Source organism: Rhipicephalus microplus, unplaced genomic scaffold (genome assembly GCF_043290135.1).
Source record: "Rhipicephalus microplus isolate Deutch F79 unplaced genomic scaffold, USDA_Rmic scaffold_362, whole genome shotgun sequence".
Taxonomy (NCBI): domain Eukaryota; kingdom Metazoa; phylum Arthropoda; class Arachnida; order Ixodida; family Ixodidae; genus Rhipicephalus; species Rhipicephalus microplus.
In genome coordinates, this window is record NW_027464929.1 from 51,023 (window position 1) to 69,695 (window position 18,673).

At 44.2% G+C, this 18,673-nt stretch overlaps 2 long non-coding RNA genes across 2 annotated transcripts in view; one reads left to right on the forward strand and one right to left on the reverse strand.

Moving 5' to 3' along the window:
* The first annotated feature begins 11,490 nt into the window (after positions 1 to 11,490).
* Positions 11,491 to 18,549, forward strand: LOC142794025 (uncharacterized). The gene is made up of 3 exons (XR_012892010.1): positions 11,491 to 11,611; positions 17,428 to 17,904; positions 18,327 to 18,549. It is a non-coding gene; the product is annotated as an uncharacterized LOC142794025 (long non-coding RNA).
* Positions 13,105 to 18,673, reverse strand: part of LOC142794024 (uncharacterized) — a 38,491-nt gene continuing 32,922 nt past the window's right edge. The window contains exons 2-3 of the long non-coding RNA XR_012892009.1: positions 14,824 to 14,892; positions 13,105 to 13,252 (exon numbers count right to left, since the gene is read on the reverse strand). This is a non-coding gene — a long non-coding RNA (uncharacterized LOC142794024). The remainder of the gene's footprint in view (positions 13,253 to 14,823; positions 14,893 to 18,673) is intronic.

The following is an 18,673-nucleotide window of genomic DNA, read 5'->3' on the forward strand; positions in this document are numbered from 1 at the left end:
ACAGTCAAGGCATGTGGCAGTTCGACTGAGTCGAAAGCCATACTTTCCTCGCCATTCACATCTCTTTGCATCGCGATAGTAGGTCGTTATAGTTGTAGTAAGCATGCGCGGTGCGAGCATCCACATGTGAGTCGTAATACGTATATCATATTATTGACATGCAGCCTGCAAAACACCACGGAAGTAGTTTTGTGCCGCATACCACAGACATACTGCATGCAAACCGCCGCTGTAAATTGGAACAGCTGGGGTCGCGCTTGAATAAATGCAGTAAGTACACTTTTTCGTTCACTTCACTGGGCTGGTAGTTTTTCCTGCTGATTGCGATTATATCCTAAGGCGGCGGAGCTCAGCATTTTTCGTTTTTTGAAAATCTGTGCAATCACGAAACACAGGACCGGCATAATTCCTGCGATGCGCTGTGAACTTCACAGGCAGTGCTCAGTAATCTCTTCCTCTTCCGCTGATTTTTGCCGCATACGATGACAGCGCAGTGGTACCCAGATGACATTTCATAAGCGGGCGCAGCGTGAACAGGCGCTTTTTCACATTTTAAACTCCCAGAACCAGTGCATGCCATGCTAGCGAGGCGCGCCTTGGCAGTTCCAAACAAATTATGGCGTCTCTGGGAGTGAGCGTATAGCGCTGAAGACGCCTGGGTGCGAGATAGGCGTGCTCTTGTCTATAGGTGGCGCGCCGTGCAATCCAAGATGGCTGCGGGAGGATGATCAACCCGTAAACTCGCATAGAAAAAGATAAGATGCACGGACGTATGCCCCGTGCCCCTTTCACCGGATGAACCGGATGAGATTTGCCTCGTGTACTTAGACCATGGTGTCATGCTTTCCTCAAGCTTGAATGAGCACCTCTGGCATCTACAAGCTGTACTTCAAGCTACCAAGATCTCCAGACTCACCCTGAGGTCAGAAAAGCGTGGCTTCATGTGCGAGCAGCTCTTTTTCCTGGCACACATTATTAGCACGTCTGAAGTTTGTTTCAACCTGCAGAAAACAGCCGCCATCACCGACTGCCAGCCATCGCTGACATAGCCGCCCACCGACATGAAGACAGTATGCCAATTTCCCGAACTGTGCGCCTATTACAGGCGTTTCGTCAAAAAATTTATCACCAAGCTGCTAGCACAACTCACGAAGACTAACAGCGAATTCCAGTGGGAAACACCCCAAGACGAAGCATTTCAGGAACTTACATGATGCCTGGTGACACCAATAATACTGCACATTTCGACAAATACACCTAAACAGAGAACTAGACACAGACGCAAGCAGCGTAGGACTTGGGGCCATCCTTGTGCACAAGACTGATGGGCTGGAAAGTGTTATCACGTATGCTAGCCGGTTGCTATCAAAGGCAAGAGCCAAGTATTGCACAACTGAAAAAGAGTGCCTTGCCATCATTTGGTCTACACCCAAGTTTCAACCCTACGCCTACGGGAAGCCTTTCAAAGTTGTCATCACTTTAGGAATTCGACATCACTGCCATTCATAAGTCCTGTAGCGTCGTGCCAGTCTTGGCCAGCTGCCCCGCCAATTTGGTGACCACAGATCAACAGACAAGCGACCGGCGCAGCAGCGGTTCCACTGAGTTTCGTGGCCAGCCCAAGCCTTGCAGCCGCACTTTGACTCACTTCTACCACCATTCCGGACAGCCTGCATCGAGTCATGGTTCCCAGAGATCGAGGCAGCCTTGGAGCTCAACAGCATCTGGCTCCACGTATTCATGTTTGAGGTACTGAAGTATGTTCTCCCACTTGACATCAAACGACGCCTAACCTATTTTTCCTGGAGCCCCCACCCATATGACGAACTTCGAGACGCTGTTCTATGGTTCGGCGGCACTGAATACTGCATCTGTCAAAGGACCAACCACATGGAAGCCGCTTCTTCACCTACGCCGATCAAGCTTTCCTTGCGGTTCCCCTTGGTCGCATCTTGTCCAGCGCTATGCCACAACAACAACCTTCCTACGACAAACAACTCCACTGACGTGTCGCAGCATAAGCCATCCAAATATCGGCCTTTGGTTAAGCGGTCGACACGTATGGACACATCGGTGATCATGACGACTTGAGTGCTACTGACTCTGTGTGCGACAACCAAACCGGCACCACCACTCAAGTGTTCGTTGACACCATGGGCAGCAATCTAACTGAATCAGCTGCCATCTCTCACACCAGCAGCAAATCCACCGCCAGCATGGCAATGACTGCAGGTGATGCTCCAGTTATGCCCGTAATAGAGAGGCCCGAATATGACCCATGGGTCACGCAAGCATATGGCCAGCGTGCCATCCATCTACCAAGATCTCCTGTGCCAGCTGCCATAGGTGGTGACGAAGCAACATACGTGGCGTCACAAGGTCTGGCAGAGTCCAAGTCTCCTGCAGATCCCGACTTGCTGCCAAACATTGCCGGAGACAACGCTGAAGAGCTTGAACCTGATGAGCCCTTCCCACGCGACATTCGATGAAGCAGCGGTTTTGATCAGTGCTACTCGAGTCTGCTGCCTTTTTTTCAGCACGCGACAGAGATGTGCCAACGTTGGTGGCATCCATGCACACCTTGTGCTAGTGCCACCAGCTCATCTTTGTTCAATGCGCCTGCTGCCACCTCTACAGCCCTTTGGAAATCACAGTGTGCGTCGCAAAGCATTTTTTCTGGCAGGGCATTTTGGTGACCATTGGCCTGCATGCTCACGCTTGCACCACATGCAGCAAGCGTCGAGTTCTCACCTAAACTCACGCCTATTCCGATCACACACCAATTTTGGCGCCTGCCCACACGAATCATCACCACACTCTGCACCATCCGCCCTGACCCGTTCTCTGCGTGGTGATCGCTGGTGCCGCTGATGCCAGTTGCCACAAGGGCCTCGCTAGATTGCATCCACTGCCTACAACAACTGCTCGATGCGCACCTCGCCTAATCCGCAGCTCCCAGTGTCACCTGCCAGAACTCTCTGATACCCAACATTTTTCACGGTAACAACTCGTCTTTCCCTCGGACACACCATGGACTTCCGCTCATGTACATAGTGTCCGTCCCTCCTGCTTTTTCTTTTCTATACGTCGGAAATCGCGCAAAGCGCTAAGGAATGAAGCGTAGCGTCAATCGTGGCCAGCTGCCATGTTAAAGAGAGCCGTGTGGCTCATGATGCACCACTCGTGATGCACGAGCCATGAGAAACAGACAACAGCCTAGCTTCTGACCTGGCTGGACGCTGCAGCTGCGACCCCTTCCATGCCCATGTCCCTAAATAAAGCTGCGACTACAGCACGGCCCCATTGCCATCGTCTCATCTCTCGTTCCTCAACAGTCTGGATGAAGGCACTCTAACATCTACTACTGACCCGCGCCCTTGTTGACCTACCGCCTCAGGACGATGACGGCAAATGCTTCTTAGGAACCTTAAGCGTTGACGACATTGCAGAATGACGGCCAACCGACGCTGAAATCAAGGTCCTTGTGGGATACCTCGAGAACAAGGCTGCCATTGTTCCAAGGTACTCAAGCGAGAACTGACGTCGTTTTTCTTCCATAATGGCATCCTCGTTAAGCAAACCTTCTGGCCACATCGGGCCAACTACCTATTTGTAGTACCTTTGGCGTTACGTCCACAAGTTCTCAATCCTCTGCATGACGACCCGACAGCTGGACACCTTGGATTTTCCCCTACACTAGCGAAGATACAAAAAAGTACAATTGGCTACGTCTTACTGCCGTTGCCACCCACTATTTCAAAACCTGCCAAGGCTGTCAGCGACGGGAGACACCACCAACTAGGTTAGCTAGACTTTTGCATCCCATTGAGCTACCCATTGAGCAGCAAATCGGCTAGGACCTACCGGGCCATTCCCGTTGTCGAATTCCGGGAATAAATGGATCGTCGTAGCTACTGAATACCTCATCCGCTACGTCAAGACAAAGGCGCTGGCCAAAGGCAGTGCCCGACCTTTCTCCTCCCTCATATTTCTTTTCTCTGATCTCTGTTTTCCAAAGTTGGCGCTACTACGTACCACATTGTGGCAGCAAAGTTCTGCATAAAGCACATTGTCCTGCGTCATGGCACCCCCGAGGTTCACATTACCAACACAGGTACGACTTTTACTGCGGAGCTAACTCAGGGGATCCTGATATACGGCCAGACCAGTCCCTAGAGGACCGCTGCCTACCGGCCACCGACCGATGGCCTCACTGACCATCTAAACAAGATTATCGCCGACATGCTGGCTGAGTACATCGTTGTCAAATACAAGATGAGGGATGTCATTCTTCCGTACGTGACCAAACAATATCGCAGTGCAGAAAATGACGCACATGACACCACTAAAGTTAGCCTACTGAAGGAGTCCAGGACCGACGTTTGATGCCATGCTGCCAAACGCCGCCTATGAAGAAAACCTCGACGTACTTGGCTAACATCACTGTGCTGAAAAAGCTTGTCAACTCATTCGCTTGTGCATTGAGAATCAGCAGATGACAAAGAGCCATCGAAAGGACCTTCGACAATGCTCCTTGAAATACCAACCCGGTGATTGGGTTTGGATGTCGACATCTATCTGCCGACATGGACTTGGTGAAAACCTTCTTCGGCGATACTTCAGTCCATGTAAAGTGCTTTGACGTCTCATCGCTTTTAATTACGAGGTTATCATGGCCGGCATTATGCATTATGAACTCTCAACAGCGCTGAGTGTGTCATGAAGTCATCCATGTCGTGCGCCTCAAGCCATTTTACATGTGTCAGTTGACCTGACGACAGTACTTTATTAGTTATACTTTCTAGTTTGCACTGATAGTTCATTGTACTTTCCTGCTTTAACATTAGGATTTCTTTGCAAGCAATTCCTGTCCGTATTTTGTTTTAAGCTTTTTTCACAGGTGTGCCTTATTTCACTTCTGCTGTGTCTCCTTAAGGCTGTCAGTAATGCTCAGCGCAAACCGTGCTTGCGGTGTTCGAGATGCTTCAGGACTGTAGTTGAGTATTCTGTTCAGATTTCGCGCAAGACGCGAACATTACAGATTCTTATTGGAACTTACAAGGCCACAAGCAATAACTCTGGGATATTCTACGGCACATGCATAAATGCCGATGCGCATCACTCTTTGTGAATTCATTGAGGGCCGATGCTTTGTTCACTACTATCAGTGCCAGTGTGTATCACTGTAATCTGAACTTCAGTTTCCCGGCTACAAGTACAGCCCAATAAATTCTTTGACACGCCAAATGTTGCCTTCGTCAACGTCACGACTATGCGCCTATATGACTATGAGTGACGGCCTTCTGGAGGGCTCCGGAAATTTTGACCATTTGGTGCTTTTTAACGTGTACAGACATCGCAGAGTACACGGGTCTCAACTATTGTGCCGCCATCGAAATGCGACCCCCACGGCCGGTATCGGACCTGCGAGCTTCGGTTAAGCAGCCGAGCACTTTAGCCACTGTTCCACCGGGGCGGACAATGGTGTTCCATACTGACCTTCCATCACTGTCCTTCAGCGCCTATCACATGGTGATGAGGTTTTTGGAAGAAATATACTTTCTTAGTACGCAGAGAACGTTTAAAAAAGAAGACATATAGGAAATCACAGAGTTCACGATGTGTGCTCTGTGCTATCTGCCTTCTTTACGAAATGTTCCCTGAACACTAAAAAAGAATACATATTTCTTTTTCTTTCGAAATGCAATACTAACCAGCCCAAGACACCACTCCTTTGTGTTGATATGATTTTTTTCGTAAAACACAACTGCAAAGCCAGAAATGTCTGATGCAAGACAAATGGCTGCAGTGCAGACAGTATGCTGACAGGACTTCAAAAACTTGTGAACACTTGACCTTTGCGATCAAGAGTGACAGCGTAAGTCGGCCTTGTGCATATCGCCTTCTGAGCTGGCCTGGCCTTATTTCTCGGTGCATGCCTCAACGGTGTCATAAGGAAACGAACTATAGTGTGTGTAAGATTGGATGTTTCATGTCATTCAAGAGTGCCTACTGCAACTACAGTTGCGCAATTGGTTATAATTATTCGTCACACAAATCAGCAAAAGGCCCACTATGCGTCCATACGGCAGCACGCGAACTTACGCAGCTGAATATACGAACAGTGCAACCTAGAAGTAGTTACAGCGTAGCTACAGAAGCAATAAACAAGGACAGAAAAGAGTGCCGACTTTCAGCTGTTTCTCTTACTGATGCTTTTGCAGCTGATGATAACTGCGTCTGAGTGCTTTGTAATGGGCAGGCCTTTAAAATTACCATTCTCTGCCATTGCCATATTTGACTCTTGGCATGATTTTACGCTCCTTCCATGCTATATTAGGTACTACATGCCTTAAGGAGAATCTTTCCACTACATGACATGGAGTGTTTTTTTTTCCAAAGCAGTTTGAAGCAATACTGTGGCTCGGTTGTAGGACAGCTGCTTGCCACGCGGACAGCCTAGGTTCGATTCTCACTCAGATCAAATATTGTCATTATTTATTTTATTTGCATGCTTGTCGATTTTTTGGTAATGAATAAGGTGGTGATTTTTCTCTCACTACGAAAGACACTGACAAGATGCTGACATAGACCTTGACTGAAGCACTATAGTGCACTGAAATGGGTTGCAACTTGAGAAGTGTGCAACATTTCCTCCTCAAAGGCAGCTGCATGCAAGCCTGCACCAATATACAAGCAGTCCGGTTATGCCACCTTTGGAGAACATTGCAGAGTGTGTGAATACGACCTTTTATTTAGTCCCAGATGCAATTAGTTGGTGCCGCTCTTGTGCTTACGGGCTGCACCCCTCCGGACACACTAAATCTATCAGTGAAAATTCCATTCTTGCGTGACTCTTGTGTGAATAACCTCTAGCAAGTATTCGCACCACACTGCAATTTATTCGCACACATAGATAGAGTAGTAAGTTTGTCTTTGCACTCATATCTCAAAAAGGACAGCCCAATCTGGTTGAAAGAGCACATGAGTCAACCCAGCACCATGCATTCCGATGAGGGCGTCAGTGTTTGCCATTACCTGTAATGTGCATTCGCTGATTAACTCATATTTTCGCTGTGCCCTTGCACAACCATAAGACAATATAGACATTGTTGCGATAAAAAGCATTAAACATAGCACAGTACAGCCTAAGATACGATCTATTTAGTTATGCAAAATGTGCCATACGGAATCCCTATAAAAGGCACTAAGTGCCCACAGACTAAGGACAAGCATACAAACAAGAGCAAAAGAATAATTAAGAAGGCACTGAAAATAAATTTCGCGGCAAAGATAGCCTGCAGGATCAATATGCATGAATATTCGTATATCATCTGCAAAATATCAACAATGAATATAGCTTGGAAGGTATTTTACATTTAATAAATATTGACCCCACGGTGACCCCCCCCCCCTACTTCCGTGATGTCACCACAAAACTGAGACTGGTTGGCAATGAGGAGCCTGTAAATTATCATCTGTTGCACGCTGCTGCTAATGATGTACTGTGTTATGACTAACATGTCCTCAGCAATACAAGAGCTGTTAACGGCAAGACTATGGCAGCATCGTGAGTGCTGCCCTGAAATGGCAGAACTTCATGATGACTACCTTGAGCCAATCACTGCTGTCATTACCGATGGGCTCACCTGGCCATGAATGGTGGCGTGAAGCCGAATGAAAAGCATTGCTAAGCAACACTACTCTTTGGCAGTCGCCTGTTTCAGTTTTCATGCCCAATGCTCAAATCAATGAAAACCAATTATGAGCACGAAAAATTCGTACAATTACAATAAGTGATTTGAGTGGCAACAATGTCAACCTTATCTAATGCACGCTTAAAAGTATAACAGCGTAAATTGAAGTCTGAACAAGTCCTAATAAAAATATATACTTGAGACATGTGAAAAGTATTTCCGTTGCACTTGATATAGCACTACCATTTGCATAATGCATCTAGCATTTGATCATGCTAGTCAATATATAGTTGCCAGATGATACCGAGCTATCAAGCAATGAATCATCACAAAAGAAGGTAAAAAAGTGACGCAACTTTCGCGATGCAACCAAAAAGAAGCGTGAATAGAGTGTATTCACAATTTCTTTACATATTTTTATTTTAACAAAATTATCACCCAAATACGAAGAATAGTTGAGAAAGATCTCTTCAATTCTTTTTCACAGCAAAAATGTATATGCACAGCTATGAACGACAGCACATATTTACACTTTAAAGGCATAACGACATAAAACACTGAAGGCGAGGAACCTTGTGTGGATGCACGTGCATCATCTAAGAAATATCAGCCTACAACATTTTTATATTGAACTTCAATGCATATGTCATGGCAACATGTGCAAAGCGCATCTTTTATTTGCTTTAAGAACAGCAGCCGTTACCTTTATCACAAATTTCTGTTGGCTGCCGCGATTTTTAAGAGTACTCTTCGTCAACAGATGTTTCAGCACAAAGAGGGTGCAAGCTTGAATGGGGGTACAAAGGCTTATGTCTTTGCTCGGCAGTGCATATTTGGGGGAAGACGCATGTTTACGTCTGGGAGGGTGCTTTTGTTGAAAGGAGTTGTCAATGTTTGCTCACATATGCACACGGCAGAAGTGCAAAAGCCGAAATAGAATTTGGAGCAATCTTTGGAGGAGCAGAATATTAGTTTCAGAGCAGTAAAATGCAAATTTAGAGCAGGTTATGAAAAATAAAACCTTTATTTTTTATCACAAAAGACAAAATTTCGAGGAAGAAAGGCTTGCATTTAGAATAAAATAGTATGTTCAAGAAATTCAACATCACCTAAGTCATGCAGAGTTAACATGACCATAGCTGTTTCAACAATAAAACTAGTATTTGGATCTACCCCACTTAGCAAACAATGATAATGTCCACATTAGCACTTGCCGTGTCTGTCAAATCCTTTGACAGAATCCGTGAATTAAAATGTCCATCTGCCAAGCTGTCGTGGAACTGAGGAACAGGGATGGCAAAAAAAAAAAAAAACTAGCGCAGTTTCCTTTTGTTATTTTAGGGCAGCATAATTGTCATACACCGCTCCAAATGATTGCCAGTAACTTTTTCAGACGTCAGCGATCATAATAGTACTCAAAATTATGCTCTAGTATACACACATGAGTAATTGAACGAAATTTGCTGTTCCGTGGGAAGTGCTAACAGCCCCTTCCAAATCATATTACTCTTTTCTGCAGGACACCAATGTACTGCGGCGAAGGCGGTTTAAGCAGCGTTATGCACAGGTTAGAACAAGGCCAATAAAATTTCGAACACTGCTACATCCCCACCCCCTCCTTTTTTTACTATGGGGGTTAGGTTTAGGGCATATCTCGGCTCGTTTGCAAGGCGCGTTCTACCAGATAGAGTAGCAGCGGCGCACGCCCATTGGTCCGGCGACAACACCGCATATCTATCGCCGAGACAACGCAACTAACACAACTTCAAGAGAGAAAAATGTTTTACGTGTCGTTGCTATGGCGACCAACATGGTAGCCGGCAACCTCAGCATCCTCAGCAAGTCGACTGTTCACACACAGAAAACACGGTATGCACTCCCAGCTCTAGTTACTGACATGCCACAGCTGCTTTTACTGACTAGGAAGTTCATATTTCCGGCGAAGCATTCGTGGTTACAGCAACGCATTTTTGTCTTGAAGTTGTGTTGTCCCACTAATATGTATCCGTTGCAGTAGGCGGACCGATGGGTGCACGGCTTGGTTAATTTATATGGTCAATCGCATCTCGCGAGTGTCCTGACCTAATGGGATTAAGGTTAGCATGGTTAGGTTACCGTGGTTTAAGGTTAGGGTCTGCACTTGAATTGATTGACAACTCAAACTGGAGGTGGGCAACAACGTGGCCTCTATTTCTCGCTGAATTTAGCGCAACTGAAAAAATTTTGAGGCTGGTTGGGCATTTTAGCGCAGCGTGGGGCAATTTCATGGTTTTGGCACAGCTCGGCGCAAAATTGGGAAATAGCGTCAAATTGGCACAGCTGTTGCATCCCTGACACAGTTTTGTGTGCTCATGTAGCCACACATGTTTACACAAAAACCACTCTCAGTAAAGCGTCACTTGGCACTCTCTGAACCGAAACTGGGCATTGGCACGACAAAAGCATCTCTAAATTAATTGTCACGTTCTCGAGCAAAGAACTTTGCCAGTGGTGTTAAGTTGGTCCTTAGCTACTTATTGCAAATAAAAGAGCATGCAAAATTTTTGTTTTTGCACTCCTTTAACACTGTCTCCAAGGTTATCTTCATTTACTTGAATGCACATTTTTCAGTACATGAATAAAGTTACTTGTTGATTAGAGAAAAGTTTGACATCAAAATTTAACCACCCAAAGTAATCGCAAATGTGTTATTGCTGAACGTGATGATCACTCAAATAGCTATTTTTGCTGCAACAATACAAATAATTCAAAAGTACAACTGCCTGAAAAAATCTAAAAGTCACTTGGCAAGAAAAGAAACCCCATCCGCTTATTATCAACAAAACTGACAACTTTGGTATATGGACCGCTAGAATAAAGACGAAAAATGCCGCCCGCATCTCCCCACGGGGAGGGGGAGACACTCAAGTATTCGCGTTGCAGAGTGGTGGGGGTACCGCGTGAATATTGCATAATTGTGTATGGTGTGGGATGCTTATTTGGTATTTCTTCTTCATTATTATTATTTACTGAATGAAGAAAATGTGTTGCCTTTAACGTCAAGCGAAAGCCAATATTAAACACACTCTTGATTGAATTCCTAAAGTGCTATCCAGTGCCTACATAAAGGGAACCAGAGCTAGAGCTTCCACGGCCTCTCTGGCGGTCAAAGCGCGCACTTCTCAGCCGCTGCCGCAGAAGAGAGTGGCAGCTGGCATCGCACTAACGAAACCAAAGGGCGTTTGCAGTACTGCTGCGTATTCAAGTACAACAATATGTAGAAACAGAGAGGACGTATCCGTCTACAATTTTTCTTTTTTAATCATATCAATAAGAGAGCAGGCAGCATTGCATTCAAGCGGTCAGGCGAGCAAAATATGCTCTGTTTTCGCTCTCCTGTCTATAGTAATATTGGGCTGGTTTCTTAACCGAACGACACGTGTCTGCTATATTTATTCAAAAGTGCAGACGGCTGCCAGTAAAAACCAGAGCCAAGCGATCGAATTTAAACGGCATTTTGCTGGAAATAAAATGAGAATGTTATGCAGCATATAGCATATGTAATTTTTTCTCTGTACCGCTGAATGTTGAGTCGTGCACCTCAGGACAAACAAAGTTTCTCATATATTCATCCATCTAACCATTGTCACTAAAAGCTCCATTTGATGCCAGCACGTGAAGTGATTGACACGATGGGCAGGTTGTCTACATTATTTGTAAACAGTTAGGCATATAAAGGACAGCTGCCTTGTCCACAAGATTTCTGTGGGGGCACGTTTGCCTACGCCCCTAAGTTGTTATAAAAGATACTATCGCAGTGAATACCCGATGCTGAGATGCCTCTGTTTAACTTAATTTACGCTGAAGACAGGATTCTAATTACGAACAAGATAGCGGACTACTCTAAGTTTAGCTTTCAAGAGTCAGCCGATGCGGTAAGCTTCTTTTTCAGTGGCTGCCGTGGCTAAGTAACATCAGAATTCATGCCTTGCGAGAGAATTATAAAATGTCTTCGATTTTTATTTGTCCTTTATTTCGCTTAATGCACAGTTTCTGTTTGTCCGCTTGCTTGTGCTTAAAGTAATGGTGTCTGTTCAACATTGATAATTGCTAGGCTTTCATGTGCCAAAAAAGATATCAATTTGAGGCACGCTGTAGTGCGGGTATCAGGATTAATTGTGATTGTTGGGGTTCTCCAATGCACAGATATATCTTGCTTCACGTGTGTTCTTTGTATTTCACCTCCATTGAAGTGCGGCTGCCGTGGTCGGTAACCTATCGCGCGCCCTCAGCATAGTAGCGGGATACAAGTGCTATGCTGCCACGGTGGTTTGCTCGAGCAACGTCTCTGTGCATACATACCACTGACAGGGCGTACATACGATGCTAGAAAAAAAATTGATGCAGCTACCACTTACTCTGTTTCTGTTTGTTTTGTTTTGTTTTACTACAGATGTGGGCAGTGTGGTATCCTCGCTTATCACTGGGAGCATGTCAGCCTGCACTAGCTTTAACACAAAACAGAGCACGCAACCAAAAAATCAGGATGAGGGAGTTGCCATCACCGCACAGTACTGTACTTTCAATGCCATGTGCATGGACGCAGGCCACTTTGCAGGCTTCTTTCCGTTTTTTTAGTGCTTTGTAGGTGAGAGTAGCCTTTGGACAAAGTTGTTTTCCTAAACCACAGTGCAGCATTACTTGTGCAATGCCTTTTCGAGCTGTCCGTTCCAAAATAAAGCACTGCAGCGACACGTGCGCGCGCTCTCACCGGGTTACACCGTGGCAGGTCGTCTGGGTGTGAGTGGCTAAATTGTGTCGCGACTCTCCGCACTGCACAACCTGCACAACGGTTGTGCAGCGCGAGCAGTAGTTTTTTTACTAGCAGACGCTGCCTGCGTCGGCCTTGCGAGGTGAGAGAGGGGGAGCGAGCAGCAGTTCTGCAGGTGTCTTCCTGGGCGGGCACGAGACACGATATGCTATAATTCACAGAGGGGGTGTGTAGGCAGCACCACCGCCGATGCCGAAGCGCGACGTCATGCGACTAATAATTGCTCCACATTTAAAATTCAAGCTATACCACACAAAAGGACTGCCCACACCATGAGATCATGAATGGCACTTATGAGATTAGCAAGTACAGAGCAAGGTAGTATGTACATTATTTTACCTAAGATGTGATAAACACTTTTCACTTGCCCTCATAATAGACGACCATGGAATATCCTTTTCGTGCTGAGCTCAACCTCATGCATCATGAGGACAAGGTAAATTACAGTAGGTTTTATCATCTCACACAACCTATAACGCACTAATATTTTATGTTCAATATTTGTAACAATGTTTCTGAACTTTTCAAGATGGTAGTGGCAAGAAATGTTTAACATTTGGTTAGTTGTCTGGGTTTCTATACCCTCAACCATTCATAATGGGATGTCGGAAATATAAATAAAAGAGATCAGCTTTTTAAATAACCTTGGTGAACTAACCACAATTTGGTGACGAAATTCTGTTGCATGACTGAAGTGAACTCACAGCACGGACAAACCTGGAAGTTTCCTGGCTGCTGCAAGCAGCTGCAACAGCATTGCAAAAAATAATCAGTACCTATGCTATCTGAAAAACGCATGTCACAGCATTCTGCATACCACCTGCGGCACTTTGCTTGCACAAGAAGGCAAGAGCCTGGCTGCAATAGCTTAAAACAAATAAGCCACAAGTTCAATTTATTCAACATTTTCGAAGCTAGTACTTTTCCATTTGTTGCTCGCTGTCATGGGTATCAGTGGTGCTGACTACCACTTCTAGGTTAATTTGAGGATATATGCGTTAGCAAGATGCTTGTTTGGGCTAGTTGGTACCCCATTGTCCACTCCGCCTGCCATTAGGTAGTGCAATCTTCTGGCACAAGAGGCAAAGTTTTACAGATGAGGTTTCCTGAAGGTACGAACCTTTACGTTTCATTTGTGTGTTCTTTGTTTACCATGACGTAAAACTTATGTAAACATATCTTTTTGTAACAAATTTTGGTGTGTCTGTGTACGTTGCAGTCTTTGTACATATGTAAACATAATTTTTCTAACAATTTTAAATGCGAAGCATTTCTTAGCGAACTTCGGTGACTTTGAGCCCTGCCCTGCCCTGCCCTGACCTGCCCTGCCCCGCACGCCCGGCCCACCCGCCTGCCTGCCTGCCTGCCAGTCTTTTTGTCTCGTTTTGTGCCAATCTGCCAATCTTTTTGTCTTCAAGTTGCATCGTCCCGCCGATATGTATCCGCAGCAGTCAGCGGACTGATGGTGCACGGCTTTGTTAGTTTATCTGGTAAAACACGAGCTGCGAGTGCCCTGACCTAACAGGATTATATTTTACACCATGGTTTAGCGTTAGGGTTTGCGCACTTGGATTGATTGACATTGCAAACTGCAGATAACCAAGATGGCCACCGTTTCCCCCTGAAATTAGCACAAATTAAAAAAACTTTGAGGCTGGTCGGGCATTTTGGCACAATTTAGGCATATTTCGTGGTTGTGGCATAGTTCAGCGCAAAAATGGAGAATTGGCGCAATTGGCGCAGCTGTTGCACCCCTGGATGTGAGCAAACTTAAATGAACAAAAGATGCTATTGTAAAAATGCAAGCGTTCTTACATGAAGCTTTCATACTCGAAAGTTTTAGGCCATTTTTTCAATAATCATAGAAATCATGCATCACTATTGCGGCCATGTAACAGGTTCTGCTGAAATGAGCATTCGCAACATGATCTCAATCATCTGGAAAGAAAAATTCTGAAAGACTTTCAGGAGACGTGTTATGCAGCATCGCTATGTCAGTAGAACTAAGACACAAGACTTAAATGCTGCTTAAGCAACGAGAACTTTTATGAAAGATTGTAGCATGTTTCCAGAGTTGCATACACTTTTATTCACAGAGTTTGGCTGCTCTACGTAAAAAACTTATTTGCCCGTACAACGGTAAATGGGCACAATTCACCACTGTGCTGCTGCTCATGCAATGTCACATGTCCGCTAGGCAAATTACATAAAACACATCCAACATTACCCCAACTACCAAGCTCACACATAAAAAAATGCACACTTCAGCTAATGATAAAATATTTGCGCTGGTAAAAAAGCGCGTATTTCACATACCTCGTCTTCATTTAAAATTCGACGGTGTCTAGTTGTTCTAGACAGAAGCGTGACACGTACATCATGTTTCTGAAATGAAGAAAACATTAGCAGCCTAATATGTTGATAGATTCGTGACAGTCAAGCCATTACACAGTTTTGAAGGATCCACAGAAAGACTCTTTTTCAAACATTGTGTGACATTCATGTCAGACTGACATTCTCCTGTCAAGTGAAATGCAAGCACAAAAATTGAGGTTACTTCCATTGTAAGTAACACGTTAGCTCCATTATTGAAATTATTCTTACAGCTTAGAAATTTTGAATTCTGATTTCTCATCTTCAAGTAAGTGGAACATCAATGGGCACTTGCACTGGACCTAATTTAACTAGTTACTTTACGTCTGTTCTGGACGATGACTTTATTAGAAATTGTGCATTAATTCATTGATTGATATGAAGGGTTTGATGTCCCAAAACCACCATATAATTATGAGAGAGGCCGTACTGGAGGGCTCCGAAAATTTCGAACACCTGGGGTTTTTTAACGTGCACCCAAATCTGAACACATGGGCCTACAGTATTTTCGCCTCCATTGAATATGCAGCCGCCGAAGTTGGGATACGATACCCCGACCTGCGGGTCAGCAGCAAAGCACCCAATCTGGCAATAAAGCCTCTTTATTATACGCAGTTTATAGATGACATTTTTTTTTATCTGGTCCTATAGAGGAACTGAACTTTTATCCTTTATTGCCGATTTCAACACTGTTCACCAGTCCATTTCGTTTTCTCATGAATTTCGTTTTACCGTTAACTTTCATGACGTCACAGTTTCCACAACTCACAAGCTAATCACTAAACTTTACAGGAGACCTACTGACAGGCACTGCTATCTTCATTTTAAAAGTTGGCATATAAAACACTGAAAAACAAGTATACCTTATAGTCAGGCACTCCGCTTCAAGAGAATTTGCTCGCAACAGTCAGACTTTAATAAAAAGTGTCGACAACTCCACAAAGCTTTAATGCAGTAGGAATACTTACCCCGCATTGTTGAGGATGCAGTTAAAAGAGCCAATGCACTAAATCGAAAGAAGTTAATCCATACTGAAAAGCAACCGTCAGTTCAGGCACAAATTAGTCTGGGACTAGCACATTCAGCATCGATTCCAAATGTTTCTTCATTTCTTAAAAAACATTTCAACATACTAGCGCAGTGCTCTCTTCGTGAAGTAGTCTTTCCTGTGCCACCTCGGATAGTCTTCAGACGGTCTCGTAATCTGCATGACATCCTAACTTCATCTAAAACAAGAGTTTCCATAAAAGCTGGGCGAGTTGGTATGTATACATAAAATAACTTTTTTAAGAGTGCACAAAAAAAACAGAACAAGGAAGAGCCAGACGAGGGCTAAGGGTTTCCGTTAATGTCGGTTGTTGACCTTGCAAGCAGCTGCGATGCAATATTTGAGCGCATATGACGTCAGAGATCGCTAAAGGCACTCCTACCAATTTCTTCTGTAAGATTAAAAGTAGTTTCATGCTTGACACAACCGCATCTATTTGTTCGAGTGTTCCATCTGTAAATTACAGTATTCTGGACAAAGCGAAACGCCCTTCAGATACTGATTTAACAACCACAAGTGTCATGCTGCCAATATTCTCAACCTTTCAATATCAAAACACGTGCGAATTCCGGGCCACTAATTCAATAAAAGCTACAATCGTCAATCTGGTTTTCGTTCCCACCATGAAAAGAGCTTTGAAAATCATATTTAATCCATAAACTGAAGGGGGGACGAGGGTCTTAAAAGAAGTTCTTTGTTTATTATCCTACTGTCATGAAAATTACCATGCATGCATACCATTGAATGGAGATTTCAAATCTGCAAACATATTTCAAATTTTTTATTTATAAAAAGAAGTAATGACAGGTTTCCACATTTAAATTAAAAAATTTCTTACCGGGCGGTATGGTAACTCGCAATAAAGAAGTTAGCTTTCAAAACTACAAGTTTCCTCTCAAATGTTCTTTCCACATGCTGAAGCAAACTAGATGACAAAATGGCTATTTCTTTGATCAGAAATAATTTTTAATTTTGGAAGGAAAAATTGAGTTTCCAGTAATTAGCTGGCCTTTATCATATAATCATAATTCCCTTAAAGTTGAGTGGAAGTCCTGCGAAAAAGAATGGTACTAAGTTTGTTCAGATAACTTCACAGAAACTTGGTCAAAACTTCCATAAGGCAGATTCACTTCACAAAAGTAACAATGCCAAGAAAATTGCATTTCCAGTTTTAAAAAATTTGTGACTTCATATATAAAACTTTTAACGAAGATAAATGGTATTTTGCCATTATATAAAAATATTTCAAAACATACTTTCAACTATAAGTACTTAAAATAGCAATTTTTCAGTCACCATTCTTTACAATTTTGTGCTGTTTTAAAACACTAGTGCCCCCTTAAAGCTGTTACTTGTGCTATGAAAAAAAGTACTGGCAAACTTTCCCTTCTACCCATTTAGCTGCTCCCAATCTTCCCCGCTATTCATTTACTGCTACTCTTGCAAGCAGATAAATTAGGTCCATGTTTAATTTTATTTTTCTTGTCGAATGATTACAGGTGTCAAAATGAGCACTCAAAAAAGCGCGGCTCTTCGAATTCTAGCAGCGGTGACAATACCAGGCGCCAATCGGACACGACCGACGCTGGCGCAACGTAGAAACAAATATTAAACGACGCCACATGCGTGCTTTCTTTCCCCCTCAAAGGCACCGCTACTACACCGACCCACCTCACCACATCTATCCCTGGGCGATTGCTGGAAAACTCTCAAAGGATAGGGGCAAAATGATGTAGAGTGGCGTCACGTTACGAGAGCGGTCTCGCCCTTTCTACAGCCATAACTGTGTGGCGCGCCGACCAAACACCTAGAAATTTCAAGAACCCAGCAGCTAGAGTATATAATCCAGCCGCGGGGGAAGTCACACCAGGAGAAGAAGAGAGTTTTCCACCTGCAGATAAAAGCTTGTCTCACAAGCAAGAGAAGAATGTGTGTCTACCACCCATTGGCCAAGACGTGTTTTGCAGTCCCAGCATGTGAGTAACCGACGTGTTACTGGTGAAGGGATTTAGTTATTGAAGTGCAATCAGTTGACAACGTGAAAGCTTCCTGGAAAAGAAACCTCGCACGCGGTGGGTTGACAACCAATGCTGGACTTTGAGTGAGTCTTGCCTTGAAGAGAAGCATTCAAGCTTTCTTCCACGAACTTTAGACTGAATATGTTTGACGAACATTTTAGACTATAAGTGTCTTGGTTACTATAATGCATGAGATTGCATTGTAGTGCGTGTTGTTGTTTGAGCCTGTTGTATTGAGTGTATCTGGTGTGGTGTAACCAGTTGTTCTGGGTAACTTATGATTGTTGACGTATTGTATATGATTTTCGCCGAGTGTGCGTGTTTGTGTGTTGTTTGTTCTGCCGTATTTGAGACTATATTTTGGTTTTGATCAATTCTAGGCTCTGTCTCGTTCTTCCGACCACAGCCAGCGTTCGCTGGTGCGCAAAAGGGATCAATTCCAATTGTCCATGCTTCGTGATGCATTTCTGGGGGCCGATATGTGCGCCCTTGGAATCAGACCGGCGATTGCCTCCCTAAATAAAGGGACCAGTGAAAACAGGATGCTGTGCACACGCCGATGTTCATTAATAATCTGCTCACAATAAAACCTATGATTCGTTATTGTTTGTGCCGATGACCCATGTATTGCAACTTCATTCTTTCACTCTTTTTTCTTGTGCAAGTGCGCATACGCGAATTCTCCTTTTCTTGTCCTATTGCACGTATTGTTTCCCTATGTGCTTCT